Genomic DNA, 26,971 nt, shown 5'->3' with positions numbered 1-26,971 from the left:
CTGAGGAACACTGACCTTATGGAGAACAAATCTTTTATAAGGGGTTTGCAAGCAAAACTACCGCCTCTTTGGCCTGGTGAGAGACACCTTCTCTGTCTTCCAAGAAGGTGGAAGTAAAATCCTCTTGAAAGATAGTCACAGACAAAAAGAGTAAGTGTCTCTGAGCTCAAAATATGCAGAAATACAAACCCATAAAGAATTGTCTCCTGGGCTTCCCTGGTGGCGCAGTGGTTGAGAGTCCGCCTGCCGATGCAGGGGATGAGGGTTCGTGCCCCGGTCCAGGAAGATCCCACATGCCGTGGAGCGGCTGGGCCTGTAAGCCATGGCCGCTGAGCCTGTGCTTCCGGAGCCTGTGCTCCGCAACGGGAGAGGCCACAACAGTGAGAGGCCCGTGTACTGCAAAAAAAAAAAAAAAAAAAAAAAAGAATTGTCTCCCTATATGTATATGACCTCTCCTGTCTTCTGTCCTTCATTCATTATTAGCTGCGTGAACTTAAACAAGTTACTTATTTGTACCACAGTTTTCTCATGGTGTCAATGGGAATAATAATGGTACATAACTATAGTGTTATTGCAAAGAAATTGCATTGAGTTAATACATATAAAGTTCCTGTAGCAGAGTCCAGCACATTAAAAGTGCTCTTTAAGTTTAGTAATTTGTATTATCATTATTGTTATCATTATTATATTTACTGCTACCTTTCTATTTCCATTGTCATTGGTTCTTAGCTTTTCCCCTTAGTCTACTATAGTATAATCTTATGATGCTTCTGCCTCGAGGCTCTTACCTCTCCTGTTTACTCTTTTCTCTATTTCCAAAGCTTATTTCTTAAATTATATGGGAGTGGTACTCATTCCATTCTTTCAGAAATTTGTGATGGTCCCAGGCTGTGTACGGAATTTGTCCTTCAGTATAGGATTTTGGGTCCCTTCTAAGGACGTGATGCTAACTCTCTAGCTTTTTTCTTTATTTCCAGTACTTTTTATGTTGTGGACTGGTTATGCACATTTAGGCCTCTACACCTTTGATCCCGCTATTCCCTCAGCCTGAAATCCTTTAACTTTTTGTCTTTACCTGTGGAAATCCTTGTGATATTACAAAGGTTCGTTCATGCCACTGCTTCCCGAAAACTCCCTTGCAAGCACACACCGCCTTGCTCATTTTCAGTGCTTCTTTTGTTGTAAAGTCATTTCTAGCTATGTGATCCGTGTACTTATAATCCATCCTTGTCTTTATAGTCTTCCACTTTAACTTTCTACTCATCTAGTTACCTTGTTTCTGCTTGTCAGTATATTCCAATAATTCTTTTTAACCATAAGAATTGATGTAGCAGGCTCACTTCCCGCAGCCTGGTAACTTCCTTTTGGGTATTTGATTTGGACGGATTCAGCAATAGACTTTGCCCTACATTATTTTCCCTGAGCATTGCTGAGTCCTAGCTCTAGGACTGTGGCCCTACAAATCTAGAAGGAAATCATCAATGCATCACAACTCTACCCTCCACTGTTTTTAACCTGACACACATTTTTGTGTAGGTAGCTTGTCATCTTGATGATCAAATGAAAGGATAACCATAAAAAAAAAAAATCACTGGTAGTCAACACTACAGATACTAAGGCAATGTTTTGATGAGCATAAAGAAGACATGTAACTCTCAATGTAGCCTGTGTCAATTCAGAATGTAGGAGGAGATTTTTTGCAATTAAATCATTTAATATATTATATATAATTATAGTTAATTAAGTAAAAATGTAATAGAATTCAAGAGAAAAGACCAAAGGAAAAATCAGGGTGAAATTTAAAAATATGTCCTATGTGCTGATCTGAACTTTTAATGGAAATTAGATTACAGCTCTAGGTTTATTTCTTTTCTCAATTGCACGACTCTTCATTGTTTTTATGGAATGTGTTTAATCTCAGGGTGCAAGATTTCTTGAAAACCATAAGATGTATATTTATTTGCATATTTTATAAAACCAAACTTACAGGGACTTCCCTCGTGGCACAGTGGTTAAGAATCTGCCTGCCAATGCAGGGAACACGGGTTCGATCCCTGGCCCAGGAAGATCCCACATGCCGTGGAGCAACTAAGCCCATGCACCACAACTACTGAGCCTGCGCTCTAGAGCCCGCGAGCCACAACTACTGAAAGCTGCGCACCTAGAGCCCATGCTCCGCAACAAGAGAAGCTCACGCACCACAACGAAGAGTAGCCCCCGCTCGCCACAGCTAGAGAAAGCTGCGCGCAGCAACAAAGACCCAATACAGCTAAAAATAAATAAATAAATAAATTTATTTAAAAAAAAAACTTATAGAAGGCAGTCAATGAATGACCTTTGCTATAGTGAAACAAAATAAATCAAAAAACAAAAAAAATCAAAATCTGTCAACTTAAAATGCTACTGTTCATTAATACACACACATCTAAATTTATAAAGGCAGTCAATGATTGAAAGATTAGGTAAGATAAAATGTAAATTATTCTGTATATTAAAAAACACTTGAAGCAAAATTTCATGTCAATCAACAAAATGAAAATAACGTAAATGAGGACTAACATTAAGATAGAGGTTGTTAAAAATCAGAGCTGGGCTTCCCTGGTGGCGCAGTGGTTGAGAGTCCGCCTGCTGATGCAGGGGACATGGGTACGTGCCCCGGTCCGGGAAGATACCACATGCCGCGGAGCGGCTAGGCCCATGAGCCATGGCCGCTGGGCCTGCGCGTCCGGAGCCTGTGCTCCGCAACGGGAGAGGCCACAACAGTGAGAGGCCCACGTACAGCAAAAAAAAAAAAAAAAAAAACAGAGCTAAGATGCATATAATCAAAGAATATTTGCTATAGAAAGAAAACGGGTAGAACATGAAAGAAAGAGTAAAGATAGTAAACATGTGAATGTTGAAGGTCACAAAGTATCTTTCTAAAATTTGCCTCATACATATTTAGTACAACGAAAGGAAAGTATAGCACATGCCTTTTGAATATACAAGATGGCATGCCCGTCATGACCTGGGCCTTTGTAACCAGAGCATTTGTCCTAGTTCCTACCAGAGTACTGGAGTGGGATCTCAGCACAGGATACAGAGAGGTGATAGGCTTCCCCTGGCTAGTCTGGCACTTGGATTAGCTATGTTACTACTTCTCGTGAAGCATGAGATGTCAAACAAGCTTCTAATGGCTGTAGAGTATCTCAGATTTTCCTGCTAGTCAATAGCTCATCTCATTTGCCAATGGACTGAAGTAGGTTCATATGTTTGGATGATCAATAATTAAGTGTCCAGGGAGGTCTTCTCTTCTAAACTCCTCTCTCCCAGATGCCACCAACTGTCCCCACCCTCCAGCACAGTTCTCCACAAATTATCACATTGGTCTACCCAGAGGAGCTGTTTGGAATAACTGGAATCACAAAAGAGATCTACTGAGGACCTGGCTCCCATTGTCTCTTCGAGGCTATGTTCACTTCAAGTAGTCTGTTGCTACTCCAGTCAAAGTTGTCTCTCTTTCCTCCCCAAAGCCTTCCCCATAATAATTCATTTCTTTAAAAATCCAGATGAGTGGTCCACTAGATTTCTTTAAAATTGCAGACCCTGGAGTTTTCGTAGCCCTGTGAAGCCCAGGCAGGAAATAGGCACATTTGTTCAAAGAAAATGACATGTTCAAATTTTGATGAGAAAGAAAGCAGTGCTTCAATTTACGAACAAAATGCTAGACTTTTCCCCCTGAATATTATTACTTTATTGATGTTTATTTGTAATGACCTTATGTAAGCTTTACAGTAAGACAAACACAGAGTGAGAAAATTTAATATTCCTACCCTATTGTCATTGGATAGAGATAATTGACTTTATTTCTAAATCAAGATAATCAGATCTCAGAATAACAATGCGTAACTTAGCCTAAAAATATTCACTTAAAGAAGGTCTTTAATGAAAAGCCATTTTAGTCCTTTATTTATTCTTTTTTTTTTTTTTTTTTTTTTTGGTACGCGGGCCTCTAACTGTTGTGGCCTCTCCCGTTGCGGAGCATAGGCTCCAGACACACAGGCTCAGCGGCCATGGCTCACGGGTCCAGCCGCTCCGCGGCATGTGGGATCTTCGCGGACCGGGGCACGAACCTGTGTCCCCTGCATCGGCAGGCGGACTCTCAACCACTGCGCCACCAGGGAAGCCCTATTTATTCTTATTTGTAGAACTTGATTATGTACATTTAATTGGATATTTTTGATATTTTCCTGAGATTAATGCATGCCTGTGGGAAATTTTTCCTCTACTTAAGCTTTATTTATTCATTATATTGATTATCTTTTAGAATCATTTTCATGCTTGATTTTGAAAACTATCAATTTTCTCTGGTTGGAATATTCCATTTCTATATGCTACATCAAACTGCTGGTGTAATTGAATTACTGTCCACGTAGTAACAGACCTTTAATAAATGGATAGATGAATTGAATAAATTGAAACAAACTAAACTTAACTCTATTCATGAATCTTTTCCCAAACCATTCTTCACATTATTTGGAATAAAATTTAGATAGGTTACTCAATGACTCTATAGATAGATGGATAGACAAATACCTAGGTCTCCGTGCATTGTTCCAGCAAAAACTGTCCTATGCCACTAATTAAATATTCAATTTAGAAACAAAAGGTATATGAAGAGGTAACATTATTCTTGTCATTATGGAAGAAATTATGACAATATTCTTTGTTTTAATTACTGAAGTTTGATATAGCAGTTTGATAAAAATATTGAATTCTCTAGAAAATATAGCAATATTTTAGATTACAATGTGTCATCATTTTATTGCTGATCCGAATGGCTACATGGACCTCTCCAGGAAAGAGGTCCTCTTTTTCACAGTATGATTTTCCTTATTGGAAGCCTTGATTTCAAATCATGGGTAGTGGTAAGGCAGAGTTCCTAAATGTTATAGCCAATCCATAGTTTTTCTAAGCAGAAGGTTCGGAGAGGAAAACAAACAACCAAACTTGAAAGTTGTCCTTTGCCAGGCGATCGTTTCAGACAACCACTGTTAAGTGTCTACTATGTTAAAAGTTCCGTAAGAAGAGAGAAGACATGGCTTTAAGGAGTGTATGTTCAATGCTGGTAGACTGAACATCCCATGTCCAAGTCCTGTACTTGACTCTAGGAATACAGAAATAAGTAAGCCAGACAATTTCTATGATCTCATGAAGCCCACAATGCAGAGGAGGAGGTGGATCCTAAACAAATAATTATACAAAGTGTTATTTAATGGTGATCGTGGTAAGCATAGCATGTTGTGAGAAGGTAATATATGGACTGCACTCTAGTCTACAGGTATTGAACTCTTTACTGATGAAACGACAGTTTACTTGAGTTGGAACTGAAGGGCGTGGAACTGACCAGGCAAGGCAGTGACCAAATTAGCCAGTATTACATTTAAAGTGATTTTTATAGTATAGGTCATGTGTATTTTTTTTTTTTTTTTTTTTTTTTTTTTTTTGCGGTACGTGGGCCTCTCACTGTTGTGGCCTCTCCCGCTGCGGAGCACAGGCTCCGGACGCGCAGGCTCAGCGGCCATGGCTCACGGGCCCAGCCGCTCCACGGCACGTGGGATCTTCCCGGACCGGGGCACGAACCCGTGTCCCCGGCTTCGGCAGGTGGACGCTCAACCACTGCGCCACCAGGGAAGCCCCGGTCATGTGTATTTTTAAAGAAAGCTTTACAAATTAGCTACCTCCAATCATTTGAAAATGTAGAATGGCATGACTACATATGAACAAAGACTAGATGGCAAAGCAATCGAGTGGTGAACATTGGAATAATCAGGAAGGGAAGAACTCGAGCTGACACTAAAGGTTGAGGAGTTTTGAGGTAGGCGAAAGAAGGGGAACAGCCTATCGCATTCCACTTGCTCAATATCCCCCCAGTGTTTGTGTAGAACCTAGTAAGTTCCAGCGACTGTGTTGAGTGCTGAGAGTACAAAACACAATAAGCATCAATTCCCTGCTTTGAGGATCTCACAATATAGGAGGGTAGATGGATATATTTCAGAACATTTCAATAGAATGTAAGTAACCTTGACAGAGACAGGGTCACTGCCCTGAGAAGAGAGTAAATAAACTCTACAAAGAAATTGGAGAACCGTTTACAGAGGGGATGATGATAATAGTAACTAATTATTAGGCTAAGTGCTTACTATGTACCAGTAATTGCGCCAACTCAAAAATTAACTCTTTTCAACTTCATATCAACATTATGGGTAGAGATTACTAGTAGGCCCCATTAACAAATGAGAAAACGGAGGCACAAGGTTATACAGTCTGTAAATGGTGAAGACAGGATTTAGTTACAGGGAGTCTTTGACTCCAAAGTCCACCTTTTAACCACTACTCCCGGACAGTTAAAATCATCATTTTTGCACTGGGAGTGAAATAGGACACTACTGCATGTGTGAAAGCAGCTGGCATCCACCAAACCCCAGTATGGTGTGAACATCTTTGAGATAAACAAGTTCCAGGATCTGTTTCTTAGCTTTTTAGACTTGGGAATTCGACGTTATTTGTCCATACCAAGGTAATTTGGCGTCCGGACTAAAAAATGCTGATCAGTCATGCTAAAATAATTAGCCTGGAGCAGCCATTGAAGAACAGAGTTTGAAGTCAGACACAATGGTGGTTGAATCTTGGCTTCACCGTGTAGTAACTGCTTGCTCTTGACCAAAATATTTCATATCTCAGGGACTCAGTTTCCTCATCTGTAAAATGAAAATCATACTAACCTACTGGATTCTTGTGATGTGTTTGTGTGTGTGTACGGTTTAAAACTATTGCTCCAGTGCCTAGAGAAACCTGTAATCAGGATGGTAATGGTAGTGATTGTAGCTGTTGTAATTGAAATATACCTGACATAAGTGTTGATCAGGATATAGTTTCTTCTGGATACTATAGTCAGAACACTGCCACTGTTACCCTCTGTTTTTCCAGTTTCTATGGGACAGATACTGTTGTTAGGCTTCATTTTCCAGATGGGAAAACTGTGGAATAGAAAAGTCAAGACACTTCTATCTCTTTCTTGATCAGTGCCACTCCTTTCTGAGTGACTCACTGTTTCTCAAAATACGTAAATACATATATCCAGTGACAGTCTGCTGAAACCGGGAGCTGGTCTGGCTCATTTATGTGACTTTGCAGATATCTGCTTTGACCCATTTTAGGTTTGTTTGATAGTTCAGTGTTCATGGTTACTGACTACATGTGGAGTGAAGAAGAAAGGGGGGAATTGAGAATATTACTAAGTTTTTTTATTTTTAGAAGCTGGTTCTATGGTGATGCCGGTAACCTAGAAAACATAGGGTGGTGAGTGATTTGGTAAATTAAGTTTTAGATATACTGACTTGTTAATTAAAGCTAACCTAATTGTTCCTACCTTAGGCATCTGAATATGTAAAATGTCATAATTGTCTTTTGCAATTGTAATTGTAAAAAACATCTTAAAAAGTAATTCAGTTCAAAATAATCAATATATAAAGCAAGATGTGTTCCACCTTCTCTTTCCACATCCATTCTCCTCCTTAGAGGTAAACACTGTTAAAAGTTGGGTGACCATGTTACCCCCAACATACATGTTAATGTATCGGAAAGATCTTGTGTGCCATTATGGTCCCCTCAGCCTCATTTTCCCCTGGGTCATTGGCCACTGGTTTCCTGACTGAGACTTTGAGGAAACAGCTGGTTCTGTGTAGATGACCACCAACTCATGATGACATAACCCAGCAGTGCTAGCCTCCTGCCCACTGCAACCCTCTCACCTTCTACCTCGGGGCTTCCTTGTTAATGCCTCCATGGAAGCAGGTCTCTCTAAGTGCCCACACGTATATTTAAGGAAGGCAGAGGGATTGATGCCTGTGAGGCAAAACTTGGGCATGGGGAAGGTGAGCGTTCATGAATAAAACCTGCCTTTCTCCCCAGGATCTTGTTCTGAGAGATCCTATTCTGAGTTCTTTCTCTGGGAATAATGTCCCTAGAGACCCAGCCACTTTAACACCAAATGGCATCCTGCATCCTGGGATTGGCCTTTCCTCCTTCCCACTCACTCCTGGTCCCTGGAATTGCACTCTTTAGTTTCATAGTAGCACATAATCCTTAGCTTCAGGAATTATTTTCCATGGATATCATGGTTAGACAATTTAATTCTATATATGGGAATTATACTATCTATACATCCTTATGTGGAAAGATTTCTCCCTCCCTCTCTCTGTCTCTCTGTCTCTCTGTCTCTCTCGCTCTCGCTCTCTCGCTCTCCCTCTCTCCCTCCCTCCCTCCCTCCCTCTAACTGGCTATGTATCATCATTTTTGTAGCTATCTTTCTTTTTGATCAACTTTCTTTGATGAACTTTTAGATTTTCTTCTACCTTATTGAAATCACAAGGGATAGATTTCCTTGTAGGCTTATTTTTTAGCATTTTATATGTCATGTTATAAGTAGACTTCTTTTCCCAGTATATTTTCTAATTGTAATACCTAATATTTCCATAAAAATGTCATTGTAGATACATGTACTATTGCTTTAAGGTAGATTCTGGAGGTGAAATTCTGAGTTCAAATGGTGTCCAAGTTTTAGTTTTCACACTCTATTATGCTCCTATAAGAGCATGACTCATAAACTATATAAAACTAATACTATCAATATTTGTAAACAAATATTAATTCATGTCAGTCAGCAGAAGGTGGATGCTAAATATGCTCCTCTGGTTTTAATTAGATTTCCCTGATAAGTGGTGAGACAAAGCATCCTTTTGGATGTTCATTGACCATTTCCACTGGGTTTTTTCCTTATTGCTGCTGTTTCCTTTCAGTTGAATTGTCCACTCACATCCTTTGTACTTTATTCTACTGGTTTCCTGTTTGGTTTTATTTTTCATGGTGATTTGTAGAAAGTCTTTATATTAATATGAAATGTATCCTTATATGTACTTCATAGATATTTGTCACTTATATTTTAACCTTGTTCATGGTAGCTTCATGATCCAAATTCTACATTTGCTTATGCAAATGTTTTCCTTTATTCTTTTGAATTTCATTCCTTTCTTCAAAAGACTTTTCCCACTCATATTAAAAATAAAAATATTTTATTAATTTAAGTGGCTTTGCTAACATTCTGACCGTCGTGGCCTCTCCCGTTGCGGAGCACAGGCTCCGGACGTGCAGGCCCAGCGGCCATGGCTCACGGGCCCAGCCACTCCGCGGCATGTGGGATCCTCCCAGACCGGGGCACAAACCCGTGTCCCCTGCATCGGCAGGCGGACTCTCAACCACTGCACCACCAGGGAAGCCTGGCTTTGCTAACATTCTAATCCATATCTAATGTTTTTATATATGGTGTGAGGTAGGGATTAACCTTGCTTTTCCCTCTCAAATTGATAGTTGATAAACATTATTTATTAACTATTCCATTATTTTCTCATTGACTTGAAATTCCATATTTATCCTAAGCTTGCTTGACAGTCTGCTCTCTTTCTCTCTCTCTCCTCTCTTCTCAACCCGACCCTTTATTTTGAATTGACTTGTATTGGCATCGTCATGTCAATATCACAGTCCTAGATTAGTAAAGAATTATTGTATGTTTTTAAAACTAGCACAGAATATTCTATTCTTCTTTTAAAAAAATGCTGGCTATTTGGTTGTATTTATCTTCCAATATAAAACTTCAGACTCATTTTGTTATAGTTTAAAAATTCAATTAAACTTTTAATTGTGGTTTCATTTAATTTATAGCTTAATTTAAGAAGGGATGACATAGTCACTATACTGAGTATTTCAATCCACAAGTACAACGTGTTTCTTTAATTGTAGAAGATCTTTTTTAGTAGGTTCTAGTCTTTTATCGATGGTTGTTCAGCAGTTAGTTGTGATTTTGGTGTTCACGAGAGGAGGTGAGCTCAAGTTCCTTCTACTCTGCCACCTTGGCCTTCCTCCCATAAATACAAAGTATTTCTAAAATTGAGAACTAATATTGGCATAAGAATTTCCATCTTTTAGGAATGTTCTTCACCATTTCATTATTTTTGCTATTTTGACTGAAAATTTCCAATACTTTTTTGGGATATGACAGTTGATAATATTTGTATGTTGCTCTTGAATTTGGTAATTTGCTGACTTCTCTTGTTTCCTCTAGGTTTTCAATTGACACTTTCAGTTTCATTCCTTCACACTCAAATTGTGCATTTTTTCTTTTTCTTTTGGAATGTTTAGGATCTGTTAGGGACATTTAAAATGAACAATAATGGTATATACTCTTGGGACTTCCCTGGTGGCACAGTGGTTGGGAATCCACCTGCCAGTGCAGGGGACACAGGTTTGAGCCCTGGTCCAGGAGGATCCCACATGCTGCGGAGCAACTAAGCCCGTGTGCCACAACTACTGAGCCTGTGCTCTAGAGCCCACAAACCACAACTACTGAGCCCATGTGCCACAACCACTGAAGCCTGCATGCCTAAATCCTGTGCTCCACAACAAGAGAAGCCACCCCAATGAAAAGCCTGCACACTGCAACGAAGAGTAGCCCCCACTCTCCACAACTAGAGAAAGCCCGTGGGCAGCAGCGAAGACCCAACACAGCCAAAAATAAATAAATAGATAGATAGATAGATAAATAAATTTATATTTAAAAAATTAACAATAATGGTATTTACTCTTGTTTTCTTTCCCTTGTGTTAATGGAAATATTCTGTTTCTCCATTAAGTTTGCTATGTTTATAGGATTGAATTTTATACAGAAGAAATTTCCTTATATTTATACTTTGATAAGAGTTATATTTGTTTTCTAAAAAATCAAGAATCATATGTTCCCTTTAAGGTGACTACAACATTCCAAGTGGTACTGTTAAATAACAGTTGTAAATACATATTTATCGGTTAAGTGTGCCGAGAGGAAGACAAAAACATTAGTAAGCCTCGTAAAATAAATGAATATTGAAGATGTGAAAGTGAATGTTAACATGAAGAGGAACTAGATATCATAAAGGAAACAGAAATTGATTCTTCCTTGCTTCCATGACCATTGTACATACTGCCTTTATAGCACTTACACCATTGTATTTTAATAACTTTATAGTAGATTTTCACTTATGCTCTGAAACAGTTGGGACCATTCGTCAGTCTATTTTCCTTTGGTGTCTAGTACAATGATGGACAGAGTAGCCATTTAATAAATCTTTTTAGAATGAATGGAAAGAGAAGGAACAGCCAAAGCTATCCAGGAAATCCAGGAGGAAATTCTGGCTGAATGGTGGTATTATAAAGATTAAGCTGAAAACCAAAGAGTGGCCCTTGGATTTAAAAATCAGAGAACTTTTGTGACTTTAGCAAGATCAATTTCAGTGAAGTGATAAATACAGAAACTAGAGGTAATAGGATGAGAAATGAATGAGAAGAGAGGAATCAAAGTTAGATAGGAGAGAGTACTATTTGGAAAAATTTGAGAGATACACCAGAAAGAAAGGAAGGATGTTTAGCTTTTGAGAGAGCCTGTTTTAACACAACTCATTTCAAGAATAAGAGAAATGTTAAATTTGGGGTTATAGAGAAAGACTCTTGAAGGAATTTAAACTTAATGGCATCTATCTTCTGTTTGAAGTGAAGATAATTGAGTTTCACATAAGATATCTGTTCTGGTTTTTTTTAAGTCTCTAATAGCACTTTCAATGGATCCATTAGTTTACTTTTCTCATTTATAGAGCAAAAGTATTTTGCCATCTTATTTTAGGGTGGTCAGAGAAATATAGACGTAGTATAATAATTAATAAGTACCCTTGTAGACTTGATTTCTTGAAAAGAGAAACCTAGGAAAGTAATGAAAAGTCATTTTCCATTTACTGATCATAGCAGATTTCAGGGATGGGTCATCCCAAACAATTTGCTACATCTGGGAAAGAACATTCAGTCTCCTGCTGCATAATGTTTGAAGTAAGCTTTTGTACATGATGAAATGTGAGTCTGTACAAAAGTTTTTATTATTCAAAACTGCCTTCCTTGCAGAATATGTCATCTGGATGTCTACATAAAGATTCAAAATTTGTATTTTATTTTCTTCATTTTGGGTTCAGCATAAGCTGATGAAAGAACAACCAGGTCAGCAGTTTTGTCACCAAAGAGCTGCAGAAAAGAGTGTTTAAATTGTACTTAGCCCCCTCCTTGATTGTATTTGAGAGTTGTGAAGAAGACGCTTTTCACTTAAAAATTTGATGCAATTAGGCAGCTTTGAATTTGCTCGCATCAGCAAATCTTATATTTGCATGATCTAAATGATTGCTGACACAAACTCCCAACTGAGAATGAAGAGCTTATCTTAGTGGATAAAAGGTACATATGATTGCTGTTTCAATCCCAGAGACTAACTTATAAGTTACAACAGCTCCCAGTAAATTATTAAGTTGGTTGTCTGTCTCTATGAAAGAGCTGGAAACTTAAGATAATCAAATCAGAGAGGAAGACTAGTGAAACAGTTTCCTTCAATCTTCCAGAATTGTTTTAGTTCCCTGAAAATGTGTATCATTGCCTTTGCTACCTACAGTTTGCCTGTGTAACACATAGTTTCACTCATTCCATTTTCAATTTAACAGGAGAAATTCACTCCCTTTGAGATGGTTGCATTCCTACTTCTGCATGTATCATCGTGGCTATAGCTTGTCTGTTCACACAGGGGCCTGAGAGAAACAGAATCCACGCTGGGGTTGGGTGAACGTGGATATAAACACCCACTGCACCAGTTACTTGCAGTATGTCCTTGATCTAGTTGCTGATTTTTCTGAGCCTCAATTTCTTTACCAGTGCCATAGAAACAAGGCTAACCACCTTGTGGCATTGCTGAATTGAATAAAGCATGTGTATTTAACCACATGTGGTGATAATTAGTGCTCACAATCCTAGGGGGTTTGCACCTGGAAGGGCTTTACTTGTCCAGTTCGCAGTGTGGCGGGATCTCTCCTGGTCAGGTGAAGAAGTGACATATTTAGGGATCTTAGATTACCTTATTTCTCTCAACGTTATACTTGACTTCTTCATGCTTTCACTGTATTTCCGAATTTTTCTTTAAAAAACTCTTTTCCATATCTGTAAATTACATGTTAGAGAAACTGAATAGGGTCTGAGAAGAAACACATCCTTCCTGATTTCATCCTAACAGATCAGTTTACTTATTCATGGATGCAGGCAATGAGTCATTTCTGATTTATACACTGAATACTTTCATTCATATAATATGCTTTATTGTATGCTTGATGTGTTGCGCTCACTTGGGGGAAACAACAGGAAACAAGGCAGTCATGATCTCTGCTCTCATGTAGCTTGCATTCTAGTGGGAAGACACATAAGGATTCATAAGCAGACAATTACAGACAATTGCAATAAATGGGTAGGAGACCAGAAGAAGAAGGACTAGAAATAATTAAAAAGATTGCAAAGAAGCAGAGTCCAAAAGGGATTAGACACAACAAATTAGTTTTCTCCATAGTGGCTAGTTCCTAGGTGGTTTTTTTTTTTTTTTGACACAATTTTAAACAAGATTTTTTTACTTTCTCTTTCTGATATTTCATTGTTAGTGTAAAGAAATGCAGCAGATTTCTGCATATTCATCTGGTATCCTGCTACCTTGCCAAATTCATTTATTAGTGTGAATAGTTTTTGTGTGGAGTCTTTAGGGTTCTCTGTATATGAGTATCATACCATCTGCAAATAGTGACAGTTTTCTTACCTTCCAATTTGCTTGTTTTTTAAATGTATTAAATATGAGCTTTCTACTATATAAAGGACTTGACAGTGACCCCCATCAGTCACTCAAAAAATTCCGTTTAAAAATATTCCTTGATCAGCAAATGGTGCTGAAACAACTGGACAAGCACATACAGAAAAGGAAAAAAAAAAAAAGGAGTCTAGACAAACCTTATACACTTCACAAAATTAACTCAAAGTAAATAACAAACCTAAATGTAAAGTGCAAAACTATAAAGCTCCTAGAATATAACATAGGAGGAGCTCAAGATGACTGTGGGTGTGGTGATGACTTTTTACATGAAAGAAATCATTGATAAGCTAGACTTCATTAAACTTAAAAAAATTCTGCTCTGTGAAAGGCAATGTCAAGAAAATGATGACAAGGCACAGAATGAGAAAAAATATTTGCTAAGAACACAGCTGATAAAGGACTGTCATCTGAAATATACAAAGAATGATTAAAACTCAACAATAAGAAAACAAATGATCCAACTGAAAAATAATATCTGCCTCACAAAAAATATATACAGACGGCAAACAAACATATGAGAAGATGCTCCACATCATATGTCATCAGGGAAATGAAAATTAGACCAACAGTGAGATACCGCTACACATCTATTAGAATAGCCAAAATCCATTCCAATGAATGAGTGACAATACCAAATGCTGGTAAGGAGTTGGAGCAACAGGAAGCTTCATTCCTGGCTGGTGGGTTTGCAAAACGGTACAAACAGTTTAGAAGACAGTTTGGTAGTTTCTTAGGAAACAAAATATACCCTTTCCATATGATCCAGAAACCATACTCCTCCTTGGTATTCACCCAAAAGACGCGAGAGCTTATGTTCACGTAAAAACACGCACACGGATGTGTATAGAAGCTTTATTCATAGTTGCCAACACTTGAAAGCAACAAAGATGCTCTTTAGTAGGTGAATGGATTAATAAAATGTGGTACATCCAGACAATGAGTTATTATTCAGTGCAAAAAAGAAATGAGCTCTCAAGCCATGAAAGGCTTGAGAGGAAACTCAAATGCATGTTACAAAGGGAAGGAAGACAGTCTGAAAAGTATGCATCCTGTATGATTCCAACTATATGACATTCTAGAAAACGCAAAACCATGACAACAGTAAAAATATGAGGTATTGTCAGGGGTTGGGCTGTGCAGGAGATATGAATAGGTGGAGCACAGGATTTTTAGGGCAGTGAAACTACTCTGTATGATACTTTAATGGTGGATACCTGTCATTATACATTATTCCTCAACCCACAGCATGTACAACACCAAGAGTAAACTAGAGTGTAAATTGTGAACCTTGGGCGATTATGATATGTCAATGGAGGTTCACTGATTGGAACAAATGTACCATCTGGTGAGGGATGTTGATAATGGGGGAGGCTGTGCATGAGTGGAGACGTATGTATGGAAATCTCTGTACCTTCACCGCAATTTGCTATGAACCTAAAACTGCTCTTTAAAAAATAGTCATGATTAAAAAAAATCTTCCTTGAGAATAACTAATAGCATAGAAATCTCCCTCTTTGTAGCCAATTATACTGAAACACATCATTATGCTTCACATATTATAACAAGTACTGTTTATTAACTTTTCCTCATATGCCAAATGAGGTGCTGGCCACTTTATAAGTTATCTCTTCCTCCTTACAACAACCTTGTGAGTTCAGTATCAAGCTCCCCCTTTCCCATATGAGGAAACAGGCTCAGAGAAGTAACAAGCACAAGATGAAGCATCTTATAAATGGGAGAGTTGGCAGCCAGCCTCAGACTTGTCTTGCTCTGAAGCCCATGCCCTGTCCACTACCCCGCATTGCCTTCCAATTTAGAAGGTAAGGTTCTGAAGACAAGAGGAGAGGGCTTGGTCGAAAATAGATTTTAGGTTTAACAAGCATGGCTTGCCCTACAAACTTGGGATTCAAATATACTTAGATCTCTTTTTTGTTTTCCCTCCAAGTAATCACTTGAGCATATACATCCTATATTGATAGAGGCCTCATATGTCTGTCTGAGAGCTGCTTCTCTTGTATGTGCTGTTGTGCTAGAATCCTAGAACATGGATCTGACTTCCAGATTTCAGTGGAAAGAGTATGAATTCTGATGAATCCGTGAAGCTCTGCTCCACGCTGCTCCCAGTTGAAAAGTTGTCCTATGGAGGCCACAGACAGTACCAGTTCCTTGATATTTCATGTCCTTTTCTAGTCCCTTGGTTCTTCAAGGGAGAATGATTCCACACTCTTGAGAGTTGGGGGAGAGACCTGGCATAGGATGCCTGGGTGTGGGAAAAAGAGATTGTCTCTTTCTTTGAATCTTTCTGAAAAAGAAGGAACTTCTTTCTCAGAAGCCTCCCAGTAGACACACTTAACATTTCAGTGGCCAGAACTGCATCCTATACCAAACCGAAATCAATCATTGGCAATGGAGGCAAGACCTTTAATAATTCGCTGAGGTCAATCAGAACACCAATGTTGGGGCTATAATTGGGGCCAGTCTACCCTATATGTCGTCATGCAGAAAATGGCAGAACCTGAATGAAACAGGGATTTCTTAGTAAGAAGAAAATGGGGGAAATAGTTTGGGTGGGCAAACGAAAGTATCTACTATCAACTTTAGAGCTGATCTGGTTAGGGTGAAGGAAGAAACAAGATGGCAGCAGAGGTAAACCGTATAGGTTTTCTGAAATATCATCCCAGTAGTAATTATTCTACTTATTATTTCCAATACATTTTAATATTTAATTAGTAGACGTAGCAGTTTGGCTTGGGGAAAGCGTACTTCAAGATTGAAAATTCTATTCTGCCAAAATATAAGACATATTACTCCTATTATTTTTATTATTTTTTATTAGGACATAATGGCTTTTACTATGAGAGTAACTACTTTTATATTATTATGACAAAACCTCTGGAACATTTGAATGTGGCCTAAAGAAATTACAATATACAGACTGATTTGGGTACAACATTTTGTTGTTTCTATATTCAATATCCTTCTTGCAGAAAGATGCCTCAGCATAACAGAGAAGAAAAACAATTGACTAATCATTTAATGCTAAAGTCATTGTTAAACCACTGTCTAATCATTCAGTGTTACTCATTGAAAATGAATAAAATACTTGTGAAATAAGTCATTCTTTATTCTCATAGGTGATTATAATTAAGTCTCACAGCCTAGAAATTATTTAACTCAGATTTCTTATTTGGAAAATTACATTTATTGTTAATTAGTAAAAAAAATCACTTAATTTTCTCACTGGTAAGATCAGAAATTTCTATGATTAAGTACACATTGCCTAATTTTGAATTTCTTGCATATTTCTATCCTTGTATAGCAGATACATGGATCACTTGTGTAAGTGTGTCATTAAGACTAACTAGAGAGGAGACCTTCAAGATGGCGGAAGAGTAAGACGTGGAGATCACCTTCCTGCCCGCAAATACATTAGAAATACATCTACATGTGGAACAACTCCTACAGAACACCTACTGAACGCTGGCAGAAGACCTCAGATGTCCCAAAAGGCAAGAAACTCCCCATGTACCTGGGTAGGGAAAAAGAAAAAAGAATAAACAGAGACAAAAGAATAGGGACGGGACCCGCACCAGTGGGAGGGAGCTGTGAAGGAGGAAAGGTTTCCACACACGAGGAAGCCCCTTCGCGGGCGGAGACTGCGGGTGGTGGAGCGGGGAAGCTTCGGAGCCGAGGAGGAGAGCACAGCAACAGGGGTGAGGACGGCAAAGCAGGGAGATTCCCGCACAGAGGATCGGTGCTGACCGGCACTCACCAGCCCGAGAGACTTGTCTGCTCCCCCGCCGCCGGGGCGGGCGGGGGGCTGGGAGCTGAGGCTCGGGCTTCGGAGGTCGGATCCCAGGGAGAGGAACGGGGTTGGCGGCGTGAACACAGCCTGAAGGGGGTTAGTGCGCCACGGCTGGCCGGCCGGGAGGGAGTCCGGGAAAAAGTCTAGAACTGCCTAGGAGGCAGTGGCAGAATGCCACTGTATTATCTAAGGCCTCATATTGATTCATTGATTTTATTCATTTAAGCAATTTTGAGCGCTATAATTATTACTATTTTCTCACCCTCAGTACTCCTAGGAACAAATACAAAGCATAAATAGTCAGAAGTCCAAGTAGGATAGATGAAAACGTTTTTCTAAATGTGTCTCTGTTGTTGTACTTTTACATGTACAGGATTTAGAAATAACCCAAGGGCACTAAGGGTTGAAAACATAAAAGCATATGGAACTCCTATACAGCGTTTTAATCCTCTTGTTTAACCATCTTAATTCTTTTTAAACATTTTCTGGTAGGTTTATTGACTGACTGATGGGTGGCTAGCTCCACTAATCATGGTAAATGATTTTTATTTTTAATTTTTTTTAATTTATATGCCTTATCTTCCTCATCTCTCCTTTTGAGTCTTCATTAGAGGATTATAGCCTTCAAATAATTCTACTGGTGTGTGACCTTCCAGGTGAAACAAAATGTGGTGTATAGTAGTATGTTAAACAATTATAGTCTAATGCACTTTTCCATCGTTGATTTTCTTTGCTCATTAATCTAAAATGTGTTAATTTTTAAAGGCCATAATGATCTACATGTTGCTAGCCCACAGCTGTTAATATATTGCATTTAGATTCAGGAAACATTCATTGAGTACTTAAATCTACACCTGCTACCCAAACTGTAATGAGCAGCTCCCCTGGAGGTTTGTTACAATGCAGGTTCTTTTTTTTTATTTTGACATTTATTTTTTGTTGAAGAGTAGTTGAATTACAATGTTGGGTTAATTACTGCTGTACAGCAAAGTGACTCAGTTATACATATATATATACATTCTTTTTCATATTCTTTTCCATTATCGTTTATCACAGGATATTGAATATAGTTCCCTGTGTATACAGTAGGACCTTGTTGTTTATCCTTTCTACATATACCAGTTTGCATCTGCTAATCCCAAACTCCCACTCCTACCCTCTCCCACACCCCTCTCCCTTGGCGACCAACAGTCTAGTCTTTATGTCCATGATTCTGTTTCTGTTTCATAGATAGGTTCATTTGTGTCATATTTTAGATTCCACATGTAAGTGATATCATACGGTATTTGTCTTTGTCTTTCTGACTTACTTCACTTAGTATGATAGTCTCTAGTTGCATCCATGTTGCTGCAAATGGCTAGAATGCAGATTCTGATTCAGTATCTCTGGGGTTGAGCTGTGAGTCTGCATTTCTAAACAGTTCCCATGTGATGCTGATGTTACTGGCCCTTGGACCACAACTGGAGTAGCAAGTCTCTATGATTCTATTAAAGTCCTTGTATTAGGTGCTTTCCTGTTTATATCATTTTATTAATTTAACAGAATATGTAATACATGACTGTTACTCAATACTGCTAAGTACTGTTCTATGTCTTGGGGATATAGCAGTGAATGCAACAGATAAATCGTGCTCATAGAGCTTTCACTTTAGTAAGGTAAAATATAGACAATAAATAAATGCATTATGTTTGATGATGGTAAGTTATACAGAGATAAATATGTCATGGAATGGGGGTAAATCACCAACTTAGGAGCGCCAGGGGAGTTGGGTATTGCAATTTTAAGTAGGGTGGCCAATGAAGGCCTTAAAGAAGGCAACATTTAAGAAATTACCCGGTGGTTAAAAAAAAATTACCTGGTGGGAACACCAGCCATGAAGATGTCCGAAGAAGAATACAGGCAGAGAGAAACAAAAGTGAAGAAATGTTTCAAGCTAAGACTCATTCTTTATCTATTCATTATAATGTAAATTACAACTGTATTATAAATTCGTTTTCATGTAAAACTCAGATGTCCAGTAGAATTGTGTAACTTTTACATTTGAAAAGAGAAAAAAATAAATGCACAAATGTGGCAAAATCTGGTGCTGTCTGACAGAAACCTTCAAAGGTAGATTTTTTTAAAAAACAGAGTGCTATGTTATTAGCCCAGCTTCCTCGCACAAGAGTCCCAGGAGTTCCTTCCTACAGCCTGACGTCCGGATGAGTATTAACAACAACACAAGGATGAGACGTGTCTTGGGTCTTTTGGCCGCAGAATCCCAAGTATGCACACAGACAAAAACTACACGTGCAGGAAAACTTACAGCTGCCTCCAGTAACACACAGCTGTGGTGTGTCCTCTTCAATGTGTTTGAGTCAAGTTTGTACCAACTCATTACTGAAAGCATCTGGGCTGTCAAAAATGCACTGTCCATTCAAGACCTTGGCCTTCTGTTCCTCTACAAGAGCCTGGGCTTCGGATGACCAGTTTCCAACATGGCAGATTTCCTGCTGGCAATTCTGATCTAAGGCACTAAGTTCTGATCAGAGTGGCAGGTAATGAGGGTCCTCATCTCCCACTGATGTGCCCTCACAGCTGTCTCCACTAGCTTTGGACACCTCCAGCTCCAGATTTAACTCTGGCATCCCCACTTTCCCTCTCTAATCTAGCCAGCCCTGACTGCATTCAAATGTGGAGTGCATCTGAATTTCTCAACTATGTATTAAAAAGAAAAAGGCTCCAAGAAATGAGGCACTTGCTCAAAGGAAAACAGGTGATGAATTTAAATTGTGATATACTGACTCAAAGTCCAGCATTCTAAATACAACACTACTGCTAAAGCCATGTCTAATTTACACTGACATTATAAGGTGTAAATCTTCCTTGCCAGATATGTCTGTCTGTTCAGCTCTGCAGACTTGCGTTCTGGTCTTCTCTGCAATTCCCCATACATGGCAATGGTAGCACCCAGTTGTACTAAGCTCATTGTTTTGGAGGAAATAGACCGAAATAAGGAAGTTAATATAAAATCTACATTTTAAAGCTAAGCAGAGGGGCTTCCCTGGTGGCGCAGTGGTTGAGAGTCTGCCTGTCAATGCAGGGGACACCGGTTCGTGCCCCGGTCTGGGAAGATCCCACATGCCGCGGAGCGGCTAGGCCTGTGAGACATGGCCGCTGAGCCCGCGCGTCTGGAGCCTGTGCTCTGCAACGGGAGAGGCCACAACAGTGAGAGGCCCGCATACCGCAAAAAAACAAAAGAATAAAAAATAAAAATAAAGCTAATTAGAAATAATTATAGTCTGAACAGTCAATCCTATTATATGGCAATCCAATTATACAGTAGTAGTAGTAGTAGTAATTTTTAAAGATCTGAATCTCAAACACAGCCAACAATGTACTTCAAATCCCAGTCAAATTTCTATAAAATTTACTTACCAACATCATTTAATAAATGACTTAAAAAACATACTTATCAGGACAAATTAGCATATCAAAGACCTGCAGTTGCCAATAATATTGAAAAGTGTCTTTAAAAAAACTGAAATCCAGAAAACATATAAAACACTCTAGGAGAAAAATAGGTCAAGGAGCAGCGTTCCTGGTGAAAAGAATTTGAGAATGCACTAAAGGGGAGTGATCAATATAAACATATTATTGAACCAAAGGATCTTTGGAAAATTCACAAATTTGATACAAAAAGAATATTAACAGATATTTACCTACCAGGCACTTTACAGTTTGTTAGAACAAGCCCTTATTTTATTTTATTTTTAAAATTCTCCCTCTTTGTGTATTTAAGATGCATCTGAGGGGAGAGAAGCAATATTTAATGCTCTGGAGATCTTGTGTAGGATATAAGATGAGTAAAACAAGGTGTCCTCTATAAAATGCTATGGTAGTTCCATGAGACTAACAGTGTCAATAAACTAAGTAAATAGAAGACAGTCAGTTGGCTGTGCTGCCTTTCTCTTTACTGGTAAGATTGTGTGTCAACACCCTAATGGCCTTGAAGGATTTGTTTCTTTCTAGAGTTCAAATTACAACTCTAAATAGAGATGACGAAATTCACTTCCCAGTGAAGAAGGAACTTGAATTAGACAATAAAATTACAGATAACAGAAGTGTGTTCTAAATATATAGTTTTATTTTACCAGAGTAAATCGTTGACAGCATTCAAAGGGCCTTAGGCAATGAAACTTAGATTTGGAAAAGTAATATACATCATAGGTACAAATAAATAAACAATAAAATGAATTAAAACCCCTCAGTTAAGTATTTTATTCATTCTCTGCAGAATTGGTGAAGATATATTATTTAATTTCAGTGTGAACACATCTGCGTTCTAACTTTTGAAAGTTATTCATGGGGGAAAGTAGATAAGGATTATTGAAACTAAAATTCATTGTGAAAAAAATTTTTCCGACCCGAGTAATGAGTATAAAAGCAAATTTTTCTTTCAATTCCCAGTGATAAATTTAAATGATGGATGGTAACATAGTGACGGCATCCAAGACCAAGGCTGTAAATATCATCTAGAATGCTGAAGATTCCCAATTTTATCTCTTCAACCTAGATCTGTTTCTCTCCTGAACTCCAGACTTAAATATCATGTTGCCTACTTTAAAATGTCCATGGAATATCTGATAAAAATCTCAAATTTAAAACAGAATTCCCAATCATCTCTCCCTAAAACCTGTCCCTCTCATGGTCTTCCCCATCTCAGCAGATGGCAACTCCTTTCCTCCAACTGCTGAGGCCCAAACCTTGGAGTCATCTTGATTTTTCTCTTTGATTCACATTCTACAGAATTTGACCACTTTTCAACATCTCCATTGCTACTACCATGTTCTGAACCACCATCGCTTCTCAATCAGACTGTTAGAATAGCGGCCTAATGGATTCCACCTGGTTTCCTTCTAGCTTTGCTGCTCACCTCCATAGAGTCTCTCCTCAACACAGTATCCAGAGTGATTCTTTTATTACCTAAGTCAGAACATAACACTCACCTGCTCAAAATCTCCAATCTTGGGCTTCCCTGGTGGCGCAGTGGTTGAGAGTCCGCCTGCTGATGCAGGGTACACGGGTTCGTGCCCCGGTCTGGGAGAATCCCACATGATGCGGAGCCGCTGGGCCCATGAGCCAGGCCGCTGAGCCTGCGCGTCCAGAGCCTGTGCTCCGCAACGGGAGAGTCCATGGTGGTGAGAGGCCTGCGTACCACAAAAAAAAAACAAAAACAAACAGAAAAACCCCTCCACTCTCTCTCTCTCTCTCTCTCTCTCCACACACACACACACACATACACACACACACACACACACACACACACAGTGAAAGACAAAGGCTGTACAATGACATATACAAGGCCCCAGATGCCCTGGCTTCTTCGTTTTTTCTCTGACCTCATCTCCTACTATCCACTCCTTTGCATACTCCACTCAGGCTATCCTGGTTTCTTTACCTTTTTCTTAAAAAGTCAAGAAAGCTCCACCATGGGACATTTGCAGTTGCTGTTCACATTTCTTGGGATGCTCTCTCCCAGATAACCTCATGACTAATTCTCTTTCTTTAAACTTTGCTCAAATATCATCTAAACGATGACATGTATCATGACCACTCTATTTAAAATTCATTTTCTGTGCCTGGAGCATCATTAACAAATCAGAAGAAATAAGGGACGATGACACTTAGAAACTTAGTAGATAGATGATATAATAATAAATTAAATAAATATTGTTTAGAAGATGTTAAGTATTACGGGGATAAAAAAGAACATTCAGGACAAAGCCCTAGCAATATTGTCCTTAACCTGCATTTAACCATAGGGTCCCCCAGTTCCATTCTCCCCCCACCAAGATTGCTGTCACTCAGTTTCCAGATTTATCATTCCCTTGATTTCTTTTATATAATGATATCACATCGATACAACTATAGTTATTTTAGTTGTATTTGACTTTATACAAAGACTATCACAGTGCATGTAATTTTGAATGTATCTTATCACAATATTATATGGCTAAAATATTGTCTGTCACTATCATTTATTCAATAATGTTTAATTTTGTTTATATTCCACAATTTAGACATCCATCCCCCTGATGTCTATTTGAGGTGATGAGAATTTGAGCTGTTTCACCCTTTTGTTATTATGAAGGTTACCATTCTTGTTTGTCTCCCTATATGTATGCTCTCTCTGCACAAAATTCCAACACTTTGTAATCTCCCGCAAAGTTCTAAAATCAGCCCGAAGTTTGATGCATTGAGCCATGTCAAGATAACTGCCAAAGATCTCTCACCTTCTGTGTTGGGCAGCTGACTCTCAGGAGGCTGCCTGCTCCCAGCGGGCTCATCCCGAAGAGTGTCTCCACTGAGCTGCCAGAGAAGTTCTCATAACAGTAGTTGACCACTCTCCAACTCTCTCAGAGCCCCAGCCTTCCCTCCCAGAATCTGCCCCACCAGTCACCGCATCCTGCTTTGGAGTGTAGCTCCCTGAGACTTTGCTTTGGAGCTGAAGGTAGCAGGGGCAGAGAAGAAATGTTTGCTCCCTCTGGATTGGGTGAGAGGAAGCACGTTCGTAGATAGTGAGGATGGATTCCAGACTTCTCTATGTGGAAATTGGAAGCCATGCATTTCTACTCAAATTGTATAAACCACGTTCTAACTGGTTTTTAGTTCCTACGTATTGTCAGCACTATAAATCAGGTATATTATTCCTTGGAAAAATGAATTCTGAGTCCAAAATAACCTATTTACAAGTGACCTTTTGGAACATAACCTGTTTACAAGTTAGAGACTCTTGAAAATGCATTGCAGAGTTAGATGCAAATCGTTTTTCATTATCTGATGTTATGGATCATCTGCTTCACTGCTCTTCTTCATTAGCACAGATAATAGAGACCTAACTGAATTACTGCTTTCAAGCGTATCCATTACTTTTGTTCTGTACTACACAAGTTCCCTTGGGTCCTCAACAGCATCTCCAGCTTGACATTTTAGTTCTCTGTTTTTGAACAGAAAACCCTCTAATATAACTAGTGACCTCCATAAAATGCCAGTGAACAGACAAACTGAATAAGCTTTGTCTCCTTTATTGAACAGGCATTTACTAAGAACCAGTTCAGGGTGTAAATGTGGTGTCAGGAACAGTAGGAGACAAAACTGGAGCATGCTTTCCATACGTTTATCAAATACTTATTGAAAACCTGTTATATACAGGACACACGTGTAGGTGTTAGGAATGTATACCTACAAAGCAGTAGACTTGGCCCATGCACTAATGGAGCTTCCATTCAAGTGGGGGAAGATGACAAACATTTTAAAGAGTAATACATACAGTGTAATATATAAAACTGGTCAAGTGATAATGAGATCGTGTAGTCAATGAGGAGAGATTCTTTTTGACCTTACAGAGAAGTTCTCTGTGAGAAGTGATATTTAAAATGAGATCTGAATCATGAGGTGGCTTCAACCATGGGAAGAGTGGGGTAAAAGTGCTCTAGACAGAGAAGATCAAGTGTGAAGGCCCTGATTAGAAACAGGTTTGGTGTGCTCCAAGGACAAAAAAAATTCAACCAAGGTCCAAATTATAGGAATTCCATTTTTTTAAAAAAACTCTATATTTTAGCAGTTGGTAAAGTCATTAATACACTATTAACAAAGAAATCTGTATATGAAAAATGAAGAGGTGATGGACAAGATGTAAGACCTAGATAACAGCAAGTGATGTGTACATATAGAGAGGAACAGACTGTGTGGATGAGGAGCTGCATCACAGACTTAAAGATAACACATATTATTTTTATTGCTGAGAAAAGAGCTGATGTTTATTGATATCTTACTATGTGCCAACTGCTCTTCAAAGCGCACAAGAAGTACCTTACTTAATTCTTATGCTTCCCTATGGGAAGATCCTGAAAAAGTGTGTCTGTTAATATATGAGGGAATTTTGGCACAGATAGGTCAAGGAGCTTGTCCAGGGTCAGATAGAAAGTACTCGATGACACTGGGATTCAAATCCATGCAATCTGATTCACCACTATCGTCAATAAACTAGAACTTGAATTGTGGTCAGTTGCAACAATGGCACTAATTTTTTTGCATCTTCCTGTAAACACTTTTTGCAATGTGACTTGGAGCTACTCCCATCTAGAGATGGAGTCTATTTCTCCATCCTAGGAATCTGGCTTTGACCATGGGACTGGCTTTGACCAATGAGATATTACCACACTTGACCCAGGAAGAGGCTGGAATAGTGCTTATATGTTGGCAATTGCCCCCGCTTGCTGCACTTGAGCACCCTATGGCCACCCCATGTGAACAAGCCTGGAATAGATGACTAGCTGATGAGTGGGAGATGCCCACTTACCTGCATCATTCCTACTGACAGCCACCCCCCCACCAGGTATGCAGGTGAGACTTTTCTATGCCCAGTTGACTACAAATGTGAGAGTGAGCCCAGCCAACACCACCTGGAACATAATTGAGCCATCTCAGTTGAGCTGAATTCAAATTGCTGAACCATGGAATTGTAAGCAAATAAATAGTTGTCATAGCAAACCACTAAGTTTTGGAATAGTTTGTTACACAGCAGAAATAAGCTATTGTACAGGTCAAAGTAAAATGATGGCTTTGGGGTATTTGAAGACATTAAACAGCCATTCTGTTTTCTGTTATGTGTGAAGATGCTGTTATTCTGTCCTCAACAAAATAAGTAGAGGGGACTAATCAAAATGTGCTATGTTCATGATTGTTTGTGGGGTCAATAACAGTCTTAACAAACTGTTATGTCCTAAAGACCATGACACTTGATAAAGCATAAAGTTAGTAGAGATATACTTCTAGCCAACCTCGTCTGCCATATTTCCTGGTATTTAACTTCAATGCATAATCAAATAGCACCATGAGAATATTGATGGTGAGCAGCACGATTAGTGGCAACATTAAAGCTTGGATGATTTCATAAATGCTGTTTTAGAGTATTTGTATGTTAAAATTCATCCTGGACATCGTTTGCCCAGAGAAAATATGATGTTAATAAAGTCCAAGAAAAGACAATAGCCAGTAGAAATATGTCAGCCACCTCTGACAGAAAAATAAGATGAGAAATATCTAGTATGTTGTTATAGCATTAAGTAAGCAAGTTCTTTCCAATAGGGTCAGCAGAATCAGATAGTGCTTTGTCCAGAAGATTTGCTCATCTGTTCAAATCTACCAACCCCTATTTGGCCTGCCAGGTTAATACCAGCATTCACCTCACAGATTTAAGGATGCAGAGTTAACACCAATGAAAATTGTTATCAGTCAATATTTATTAGAATGAAGTTCAAATTTATTACCATGGCCCATTTTCTGATTCCAAAATACTCACATGACTGTTTGTATGTGGCATGTTGCTAGGATTC

General features: G+C 38.8%; 2 long non-coding RNA genes across 2 annotated transcripts in view; both read left to right on the top strand.

Moving 5' to 3' along the window:
* LOC307198306 overlaps positions 1 to 17,377 on the top strand; it is a 529,500-nt gene extending 512,123 nt beyond the window's left edge. The window contains exon 3 of the long non-coding RNA XR_013831609.1: positions 17,106 to 17,377. This is a non-coding gene — a long non-coding RNA (uncharacterized lncRNA). The remainder of the gene's footprint in view (positions 1 to 17,105) is intronic.
* Positions 17,378 to 18,081: 704 nt separating this feature from the next.
* The window catches only part of LOC307183096, a 36,908-nt gene continuing 28,018 nt past the window's right edge, over positions 18,082 to 26,971 (top strand). Inside the window, exon 1 of the long non-coding RNA XR_013827357.1 lies at positions 18,082 to 18,125. This is a non-coding gene — a long non-coding RNA (uncharacterized lncRNA). The remainder of the gene's footprint in view (positions 18,126 to 26,971) is intronic.

This window comes from Stenella coeruleoalba (genome assembly GCF_951394435.1).
Source record: "Stenella coeruleoalba genome assembly, chromosome: 1".
Taxonomy (NCBI): domain Eukaryota; kingdom Metazoa; phylum Chordata; class Mammalia; order Artiodactyla; family Delphinidae; genus Stenella; species Stenella coeruleoalba.
The sequence above is the reverse complement of the archived record's forward strand: the minus strand, read 5'-3'. Positions and strand labels throughout refer to the sequence as shown.